Source organism: Onychostoma macrolepis, chromosome 03, assembly GCF_012432095.1.
Source record: "Onychostoma macrolepis isolate SWU-2019 chromosome 03, ASM1243209v1, whole genome shotgun sequence".
Lineage (NCBI taxonomy): Eukaryota > Metazoa > Chordata > Actinopteri > Cypriniformes > Cyprinidae > Onychostoma > Onychostoma macrolepis.
The window spans coordinates 37,887,649-37,899,018 of record NC_081157.1 but is presented as its reverse complement, the minus strand read 5'-3'; the positions used below and the strand labels follow the sequence as shown (position 1 = coordinate 37,899,018).

Genomic DNA, 11,370 nt, shown 5'->3' with positions numbered 1-11,370 from the left:
TGAAAACAGTCATTTGGTGCCACATTCCACCTCAAGATGAGAACAGCGTCTTCTCTATTCTTGCCTTTTCCTCATGTGGTCCTTCCTCGTCTTTGCACTTTATAAATCTTTCTCTTTGTTGTCCAGTCTCTATCTTCCACCACTTTTCTGTCCTTTGTCTTCTTTATCTGATCACACCAAGATTTCTTTTCCATACCCTGAGAGAGCAAGAGCAGAGTTCTGTTAACAGAAAATTGTCTGTCATTTGAAGAATTGATTGAAAAATGATTGACCAGACCAAATCTTGTTTTTATGTCAAAATCACACACATAACACACACAGCTTTCCATGTTTTATGAGGATGTAATGGTTTTTACACCATACACACTGTATTTTCTATCCCCTTACCCTAACCCTACCCCTCCAAACTTCATTTTTAGATGGAAAAAAACAACCTTTGTTTAGTATATGATTTATAAGCTCTACATTTGAATTACCATCAATTGCCATGATTAAACACTCACATCTTTTAAAACACTAATAATTTACTGTTGATTGTGATCTTTAGCAAATCTCAGGATGAATCTGCATTTTCATTGTGTACATTATAATGTTATGATGCCTAAATTCAATTTTAAAAATGATTGATTTTAGTTTTTAGTGTTTTGTTGGTAACACTTTATTTTAAGGACCGTTTCTCAGTATTAACTGGTTGCTTATTAGTATGCGTATTATTAGCTTGTTGGCTGTTTATTAGTACTTATAACCCACATATTAATGCCTTATTCTGCATGACCATATTTTAGATTCCTTAATCCTACTCCATACCTAAACTTAACAACCACCTTACTAACTATTAATAAGCAGCAAATTTAGGAGTTTGTTCAGGGAAAACTCTTAGTTAATATTACTGTTTTGTTTTTAATTTATTTAGACAAAATAGTGTAGAATTTTAATTTAAGCCATTTATCAGTTATAAGCCTTAATATGAAAATAATCATCAGGCTTTTGGTATTGGACTGAATTTTAACATCGGTGCATCATTAGTGTGAATATAATTTTTGAATTTGCTTATATTAACATTTAAGTATATCAAAAGTGAAACTACATAAGGGAATGTAATGATGTATGTGTATATATAATATTTTGGAAAAGAAAAACAACACTAGATATAAATAGATCATGATGGAAAGCTTATCTCAGTCCATCAAAGTGACGGATAATGATCTGACGTGCCGAGTGAGAGCAGGAGAAAGCGAGAGACAGTCTTCGGTCCCAGGCTTGTTATGCTTTGCTGCACTCGGGTCATCTGATCTGGCTCCTTTGGACACTATGTAAAATGGATCATGTCTCTGCATTAGATTCATGTGAAATATGAATGAAGGTCTTGAGCTCCAGGGCTCTCTGAATCACTTAACTGCCATGTCCTCCACCACCTCGCATGAAAACTATCATCCACACCGTTTCTCGTTTTTTCACTGTAAATTCAGTCTCTGCTGTTGTCCAGCTGTTATTTCATTAAGCTAGGCAGCGAGAGAAAGAAAAGTGAGCTATAATTACCCCAAGGTATATCACATTCTCAAATTAGGCAGTTTTGAAAAAGAAATTGTAGGTGAAAAAAGAATTACTTCCAAATTATGCTACAGTGTTTGTTTTAATTCTAAAACTGTAAAAAGTTTTCTGTTTGGGTTAGAGTGTGTGAGTGTATTAGCTATAATTAAGCTTGTGGATTAGCTGTTCAATAATATACATTATAGTAAGAGAGGGCATTGCTTGGTTTGTTTAAATGGTCTGGCATGTCACCTTCTGGCTCAACCAGTGACGTCAGTCAGGTTAGTGCTATTAAATCTTCGAGAATCCTGTTTGAAAACAGTCATTTGGTGCCACATTCCACCTCAAAAGTGTGATAAACTTGCTGGAAAATCTTACTCTATTTCCTTAATTCCAATATATAGTGAGCAGGAAGCTTGCTGAGGGAAGATCTTTCTTTATGTGTTCGCATGGCTTCCCTTCATCGGTTGTTCTCTTCCGATCTCAGTGCCAGGAGCAAACATTGTGAAAGCAAAGGTCAAAAGTGAAGAGATGAGGGAAACATTGAGAAATATTTGAAGACAGGGAGAAACGGAGAAGGAGGGAGAGAGCGACAGATGGCCGGAGGGAGGCTGGTGTTGTCCTGGAGTTCTGCGTGTCGTCATGCAGAAGTCCGTTTCCATTGTCACTTTTACTCTCTTTCCACCTGTCACTTGCTCTCAATCACTTTTCCATCCTCATCAGTCGCCCTTTTGTACTCTTCATCATCTCTGACACTTTCTGACTATCCCCTGCCAAACAACTTATTTTTACATTGTGTGTCGTGCATTTGAAACAGTGTCAGATAAATACATGTAGATGTCCAAGAGACAGTATAGACAGTCCTCTCATATATGAATGGACGAGATCAAATCATTCATATGATGTGTATGTAGGAATGAATGACCCTTTTTAGAGGTATACATTTCATATAGTATATAAAATGTATACCCCTAAAGGATCTATCTGTCTGTCTATATCTAGTATCGGTTTTGTTTCGTTTTTTTGGCATCAAATCTTTTGATACCATTGTAGTCAGATTTTATTACTGATTCGGCATATGTTATTAAAAATGTTTTGGAAATTTTGATCTTTCACTTTTAAACTATTTATGAGCTCTAATTGTATATAGCTTTTTATATACATTTTATATATAGTAGGTTTTACTTGCCATTTATAGCTCAAGTGATATGGCATATTTTTAATCACAACTGACTTAATGATGAACAGGAATACATGGGAATAGCTTTTTCCAGGTATTATAGACCTCCTTGGTCTAAATTAGAGCTGTCAAGGTAATGTTTACACAATTATCATAGCCAAAAAAATATAATAAAAAATCTTGATAATATCTATCGTGAAATTTAAAAATTGAGTATTTCTTATTTTTATTTATTTATTTATTTAAATGAAATCCAAAAAACCTCCACACCGGTGAGCTAATTTTAGGAATACAGGAAGGGTGTTTCGCTTACACCTCTCCGACAACATAAGTTGTAGCAGTAGTAGCTACGCACTCATTGTGTCTGATTATGCAGACTTTCATATTATATAGAATGCAAAAAAAACAGTACGCCAGAAGAGTAGTATGTCGTAATGTATAGTATTCAAAAACTGTAGGCAAAAAGTACCCAAATGACCTTCCCTGTAAAGAAGTGATAAAACTGCAGCAGTAAAAAAAACTATTAATTGGTTAACCGTAAGCTCTCCTACTATATCCGGTGAAAAACTGTTTTGGACAATACATATAATTTTATGGGAGTATACAGTTTTTGAAAGTGAATACAAATGTATAATTTATAGTGAAAAACTGTAAATTGACATTCCCAGAATTCCCTGCGATACATTTCACAATTGATGTTTCTTCTTAGTTTTTTCTTATCATTTATGTTCATTAGGGTTGTATGTTTCATCTAATGTTGTTAAATTAATGTTTATTAATGTAATGACAGTATGCTATTTCAGATATTTCAGCTATACATTTTAATAGTTAACTTTTAACTATTAATTTTTCGGATCATTGGTCATCAAAATATTGGTCACAGACATGGAGATCTACTTTAAATTTCACCAAACTGATAACACACAAAAAACTACCACAGATCATTTTTTCAGGCCATTTTCAGATTGAATGATCAATATAATGTTCATTCCCAAACGCAGGAGGCAGAATTTATCGCATGAGCCAATCACGGTGAATATAACCAGTCATATCCAATCATATCATTGCCTCCTCTCCAGTGTTGGGGAGTGGGGAGTAGCTAGTTACATGTAACGGAATTATCTAATTTAATTACAAAATAAATTTAACTGTAATCAGTTACAATTACTAAGAAAAAATGTGTAATTAAATTACAGTTACTTATGAAAATGTTAACGATTACAAAGGGGGTTACATTTATATATTTACACACATCCACATACAGATTTAGTTGATTTCTTTCCCAAATTGCACTGACTACTCTAAAATATGAGACATAGACCTACGACCCTATGATTTCCGCGATGCGGAAAACGCGGATTGGTTCGTAGAATCCAGTCATAAAAATGGAATTTCTATAACGCGGATTGTCACGGAATATGCCACATTTTGGATGAATAAATCAAAAGTAGGTCAGTACACTTGAATCAAAACGCGATATGGACTAGTGTCTGTGAATATTAAGCCGCAAAAAGACAGTATATTAATCTTGCACATTCTGTGTAAATGAATGGCGCAGACGCGCGGTTTCATTTACCACAACTACTGAAGCGTGTGTATCGCTTGTAGTGTTTTCAGCCTCTGCTGCCTCAATATGAGTACATGAACACATAAACGTAATCTCTAGAAATTCTCTTGAGTCACTTCATGAGCATTTTACTGTTTCTTTTTAGAAAAACTATTGTCATATCATATACAAACAGACACCAATGATTCAAAAAGACACATGATTATTAGCTAACCGTGATTGGGTTTTTCCAAAGCATTGTTAGATGCCAGTGTTTCCTGTAGTCATGCAAAGATTTGGTTTCAAAAACAGTAACAGTAAACTAATTCTTATTATTTTAAATCTGCATTGAACTTCAGATCAATCTCAAAGTAAAAAGTGGTTCAAATATTATCATCCTAATTCAAGTGATGAATGAAGGATTTTGAAAGTCTGACAGTAATCAGTGTTGAATACTACTGTTAACCCCGCATGGTGTAAATGTTTGAAAATGATTAAAAGTTGAAAACATTCATTAGAAATTTAGAAAAGTAATCAAAAGTAATTAGTTAAATTACTTTAGTAAAGTAATTGAAAAAGTTACACGACTATTACATTTTAAATAGGGTAACTTGTAATCTGTAACCCATTACATTTCCAAAGTAACCTTCCCAACACTGCTCCTCTCACATGACTTTTCCCCATTCATTCTCAATTAGCCCCCACCAAACCCAGCGCACACTTTAGGGGGTCTGTTAAAACTCGGTGGGCTTGGGGGAGGCGAGACTGACGCAGACTCCCACTGTAACTTTATCTGCTGGCATCTAAATCATGTCTTTTGAGGTGCTAGAAAACTTTTGGTGGCCTGTACGACCCACTCAAGTACAGAAGAGTGCACATAAATTCACACTCTCCCAACATAAAACAGACCAAGATCAAACCCTGCTAAGCGTTCTGATACACACAGATATAACACTGCCATGATCAATAGATCAAAGCCTTCTGGGACACTGGAGGATCAATTAGCACCCAGCTGGTGAGAGGGTGTGTGTGTTAATGTGTGATGAAAGCAGAAAGTGAGCATCCCGAATGCCTTTTTTTTTTTTTAGAATGCATTACATCCTGGTATTTATGACATCACCTCATTATCATACTCATTGTCATGTCATTGCTATGGAAATGGGGTTCATACGAGCTTGGTCCGTCTCTCCAATCTGCGGCGTGATCTTCAGTTCTTCTGACACATGAGCGGCACCGCACGTATAATCAAAGCGCTCGTGTGCTCTTTGCATCTCCCATTTTGTTTCCCCTCACAGGAGAGACACTGTGTTTAGCTCAGTGTCTGAGGAGGCACCTCATCTGATCCTGTTGCTGTGGCAACAGGGCCCGGCTTGTCTCGGGCTACTGTCAGGGTCCAGTGCAGCTTAACATCTGGGAGACAGACACACTCCCTTCCTCTCCCTCGCTTTATTCTCGCCCACCCTTAAGACAAGTGTGTTTGTGTGCATCTGTGTTACTACGTCACTGCTGTGTCATTAATGATTGTTGCGCTGTCTAAATGATTTTGAATGCAAGAACGCATTTGCCGCTTCTTTTCAGAGAATGTATCTTGAATTAAACATTTTTCTTACCCCTTTGGCTCATGTTTTTGTTGATTTAAACAAATCTAATAATATTTAGTGGGGTTAAAAAAAAAATTTAAAAAACAATTTGCCAGTGGGGTAAGAAAATAAACTTAAGACATTATTTCTGAAAACAAGTCTTAATATCGTAGGCAATTTGCTTCTCAAGTGAATTAGTCTTGTTTTAAGGATGTTTAGCTTTTAAGAAAACAACAAAAATATGAATTTAGAAAATTATTTTAGTAGTCTGTTGTTCCAAGCTAAATGCTAATGTAACCCATCATATTAAAATTGTAGCGGTTTGAAGAATAAAACATAAAAGTATGCTTTTGTTGTTCATAATCACTTCTGAGCACTCAAGTACTTGAAAACTGATGTCCATCTAATTTAAAACAGCCTTTGGGATACATTTCGGCTAGTTAGGTAGCTAACTAGGTTTTAAAACATAGCTGGTGTGTTCTTACATGCCCTGTCCTGTCTATATGTCTAAAGATGATTTTTTTTTTGGTTGATGGGAAGCATCACATACAGTTTTCACGTCTCAGTGTGACACTAGATACAAGGTGTTAAAGGGGTGGTTTACTGCGATTTCACTTTTTTCATTTTAAATAGTGTGTAATGTTGCTGTTGGTGCATGAACAGTATCTGCAAAGTTGCTGCGCTGAAAGTTCAACGTAAGCGGAGATATCGTCTTTTAAAAATCAGGAAGTTTAATGCCTACAAAAACGACTCATACGGGACTACAATGAGATACTTCCCAGGTTGCATACGTAAAAAACCCATAAATTTGCATCAACCCCTCCCTCCGGAACATGCCAAAGAGGGGGCAAGGCCATGTTCTGCGGCTTTGTCGAAGAGGAAGAGTTATAGTGGAGAGTCGTAGCCATGCCATCGAAACGGTGTTATTTTCACCCAGCTGTCAGGTCTTCTGTGTTCGGGCTTCCTACGGACGCTGTAGTTCGTCAACAATGGTTAACATTTATGTTTGATTATGTTCCTGACAATTACAATCCTAATTCAGCTTTCTGTGCTGCGCATTTTACGGAAGACAGCTTCCAGAATCTACACGAGTTCAATGCCGGATTCACACAGAAACTATTACTAAAACATGGAGCAGTTCCAACTTTAAAACCAGAGGCAACAGTTGTTGGGCCACAACCTGTAAGTAAGATTTCATAATTTTAAATGTATTTGCATGTATAATTTCAGACGTAATGTTTTAGTTTTATCAAGGACGTAAACAAATGCCAACGCTGGCTTTAGTAGCCAGTTAGTTAAATGCTATTTCGTGTGTCTTTGACAAACGCTGCATAAACATTTTGGACCCGAATGTGTAATTATGTACTAATTTTGTAAATGTATTTTCCATGTATACTTTATGACGTAATTTTTCGATTTGATCAAGAACGTAAACACAAGCCAACGCTGTTTGGTTATAGAGGCCAGTTAGTTCAATGCTATTTTGTGTGTATAAGACAAACGTGTACGAACTTCAAAAAATTATATGTAATCACAACAGCAAACTTCCATTCAGAAACGTTTTGTAAGAGCCGTGCTTGCGGAAGTTCTGCTTGACTCTCTTCATTACTGCTTTCTGGGTCTGATTCTGGCTCAAACTGATACGGCAATATTGACACCATTATTTACATTTGACCGCAGTACATACAGCTGTCGCCTGTGAAGGTGATGGGCGTGAAGTTTCCAGACAATGTGCAGTACGCAGTTTAGCCAATCACAACACACCGGCCCAACTGACCAATCTGAGCCCATCGCCTGTTTCTGAGGGAGTGGTTTCATAGAATCAGGAAGTCAACCGGTCGTTCAAATGACAGAGGAGAAAGAAGCTTACAATAAAGGTGAAAGATATGAAAAATAAGGCGTTTTTTAACAAACGAAACACGAAGACATGTTATATTGCACCCCATAAACACAACCAAGCAAAGAAAAAAAGCAGTAAACCACCTCTTCAAGTTCCACTGCTGTTTATAAGTGCACTGTGCTGCACGATGTCCCCTCTTTGCCTAGATTTCAAGCATTAAAGTGTTAAATGAATACAGCTTAAACACACTTTGCTTTGTTTGCCTGAGAAGAAGCTGTTTATTATTGCTCTAGGCTGCTCATAAAATTACAATGAAGTTTCTTCCATTTAAAATGTAGATGGAACAAAACAACTGCCGCAGAGCCAGCCAAACATATTTGGTCTTGAGTGCGATGCTCATGGATTTGCAGAACAGTGCTGTAGGCCGGTAGGTTGTGTTTGTGTGTGTTAAAGGTATCATAATGAAGGAAAGCCTAACACAATTCTGTTCATATTTATAATTTTGAAATATTAAATGTGCAAATTCATCTGGTTTTTTTAGTCATTAATTCATGGCACTGTTGAATACTTGGTGTTGCTTGATATCAGATTAAGGTGACCAGATGACCATAATGAAAGGAGGCGTGTCTGAGAGGGTGGTAAAATTCAAAAGTGCTCTGGTGTATTTTAAGAGAACGTTTTTGTTCAGTTTATTTAAAAAGTGTGAATGTGGTAAATGTTTTAGAAGAAAAGTTAGCTTAGGACTATTGAGTCATTGACAGTTAATTTATGACCCAAGTGTAATGGCTACAGTATATTTTGTGGTGTACTGTACATTCATTTTCAATAACTGAACTGTCAGTTGTGATATGCAAGGATAGGATCGGATATAGAAATTAGTTATATGTCCTTAAAGGGATCCAAATCATTCACTCGTTCTCAAGTCACTTCAAACCTGTATGAGATTCTTTCTTCTATTGAGCACAAAAGACGATATTTTGAAGAATGCTGGTAACCCAACTTTTGATGGTAGCCATTGACTTCCATAGCATGGTTAAAAAAAAAAAAAAAAATACTATGGAAGTTAATAGCTACCATCAATTGTTTGGAATAGGGATGCACCGAAATGAAAATGCTTGGCCCGAAGCCGAACAAAATGAAACACTGGGCCGAATACCGAACACGGTTTTTCGCATTTTTCACACTTCTTTTAAAACATTAGAATATATTACAGATCCCAATTTGAACACTATTGGTGAAGACCTCAGTGCTTCTTTTTGTTGACAACAGCATATTTATAAATGATTCTCATTACGAATTTGGGAAGATGTTTGTCGCACGTATCGGATTGTCACATGCCTTTAAAAAAAAATGAATAAAAATGCAAATGACGAGTAACAGTGTTTTAGCGCAGATTTTCCTTGCGCTTTGTACTTTGAACCCTGGTGCTGTGGGCTCGTGCAGCGCTGTTTGAATACATGCAATCCGTGCGTGTATTAGAAAACAACATTCTGCAGTTTATTTACTAATCGTTTGAGGCCATTTCGCGATTTCAATCATTACAGTAACCAGCATCAACCACCTGCAGCGCTAAGCAGTCTCTCGCTGTCGGTGCTTGTAATTATTTTTGCATCTTTCTCTGACAGTTTTAAATACTTTCATACTGCAGACGTGTTTGCTGCATTAGTGCGCACCTCTATTTGATCGTGTCATGTCATTGTTCGGTACAATTTATTCGGTCTTTTCGCTTATTTGCTATTTTCGGCCGAACAATTTCAGTTGCCGAACATTCGGTGCATCCCTAGTTTGGAACAGTTGAGTTGAGTTTTGATATTTGGATGAACTATCCCTTTAATATGTGCTTTCTGAATGAGGGTTAGCCTACTGTTTCTTATCAGTTTATCCGCTCTGATTCAGTTTTTATATTTTGGAGGTGTCTAAGATTTTTACTCATTCTGCCAGGGGTTCATGTGTCACTTTCAGCTGCTGAAAGTGTGTGTGTTCAGCTGCGATTCACTGGATGATGACAAGAGTTTCTTGACAAGAGAGTCTTTCTTAACGCGATGAGGTTGTTGAGAAGGTCAAGGGTTTTTAGTGAAGTGTGTACTCTATACACACGTCTCACTCTGAGTAGTGACATCCAGCCATCATCTGCCTACTTTATCTGGTGGCTCAGCACGCTGTGCTCTTGAGCAGTATGTGTGTTGCAGTTAGCTAACAAATTCAGCAGATAAAGAGCTGAGTAAAAATAAGGAGAGAGAAATGATGGCATGAACAGAAATGATAAAATGGACTGTGAAAATGAAGACTGTATTGGAATTCAGTGCAGTTTTTACTCTCGAGCGAATGTATAGCTGGAGCACAATAAAATGAAAATTTGCTGTAAATTTACATCCCTAGTAAAAAAGTAATATATTTAAAATACATTTATTTCATGTAGTTCAAATCTATTAACATGTTTACTGACATATCACTCAAGACTTGCTGATATAAAAATTATAATTAAACTTTATTTGGAATACTTCTTGTGCACAGTGCACAATTAATTTCTTAATATTAAGCCTAAAATGTGTTTTAATGTCATTATTGATGAGGATTGTATGATCTTTTGAATAATATCAGTCTTTAAATGCAGGATATTTAAAGTGTGCCTGGAGTAAACTTGCAATAGTTCCACTTTAGCACAGTCAAATTAGGGCTGGGCGGTATATATCGAATACGATATTCATGCGCATCTCGTCAGTAAAGCCGGTGTTCTGTCGATTTGTGCTACCCTGTCAGATTTTGCTACCTCCCATTAAAACAGTAGGTAGTACAATTCGACAGCGAAAAATGCTACCTGTCAAATTATGATTTATTAATGTCTACACATACCGCAACCCTAAACCTACCCTTACAGTAATGCAAATACAGTAATTATGTGTTATATTCGCAGTTGTGGCTAGAAGGGATACAGCTACCGGAAACCAACAATAAATAATTTTTTCTACCTATTAGATTGTGTTTTATTAATGTCTACACCTACCCCAACCCGAAACCTACCCATACAGTAATGCAGATACATTAAATATTGTTGTTCAGCATGAGAAAAAAGAAGCAATATTGATTTGCGCATGCGCAGTAAGCCCTGGTGGGAAAATCTGACGGGTAGGATAAAATGTCAGGACACCGGTTCCGTGATTAGCGCCATTTAATACACAGAGTTCACTGACAAGCTACGCAATATGCGTTCATTATCGAAGGCGATTCATCTGCGATAATGAACGCGATATTGCGTAGCTTGTCATTGAACTACGGCTCTGTGTATTAAATGGCGCAATATTTGAAAACAGGTGATGGAGATTTAGCGCTAATCACGGAACCGGCTTTACTGACAAGATGCGCATGAATATCGTGTTCGATATATATCGCCCAGCCCTAAGTCAAATATACTTCAGTATATCTTTAGTTGGACTTCAGCACTGCTTCCATACAATTGAAGTGGATTAAGTGCAAAACTAGTTGTTCCAATTCAGCAGATTTTAAGTTTACCAGTTTAGCATAACAAAAGTACAATTGCAGGGTATTTTTATTAAGTGCATAAATATGTAAATGTATTTGTGGTGTACTTAGCATTACATAAATATAATTCAAATACATTTTAGTATATTTATTTTTCACTAAGGATCCAACATGTAGATGAGTTTGTTTCTTCATCGCAACAAATTTGGAAAAA

General features: G+C 36.5%; 1 long non-coding RNA gene across 1 annotated transcript; it reads left to right on the top strand.

Moving 5' to 3' along the window:
• Positions 1-6,728: 6,728 nt before the first annotated feature.
• On the top strand, positions 6,729-10,813 carry LOC131535923 (uncharacterized). The gene is made up of 3 exons (XR_009269782.1): positions 6,729-7,018; positions 7,517-7,713; positions 8,015-10,813. It is a non-coding gene; the product is annotated as an uncharacterized LOC131535923 (long non-coding RNA).
• The last annotated feature ends 557 nt before the right edge of the window (positions 10,814-11,370 follow it).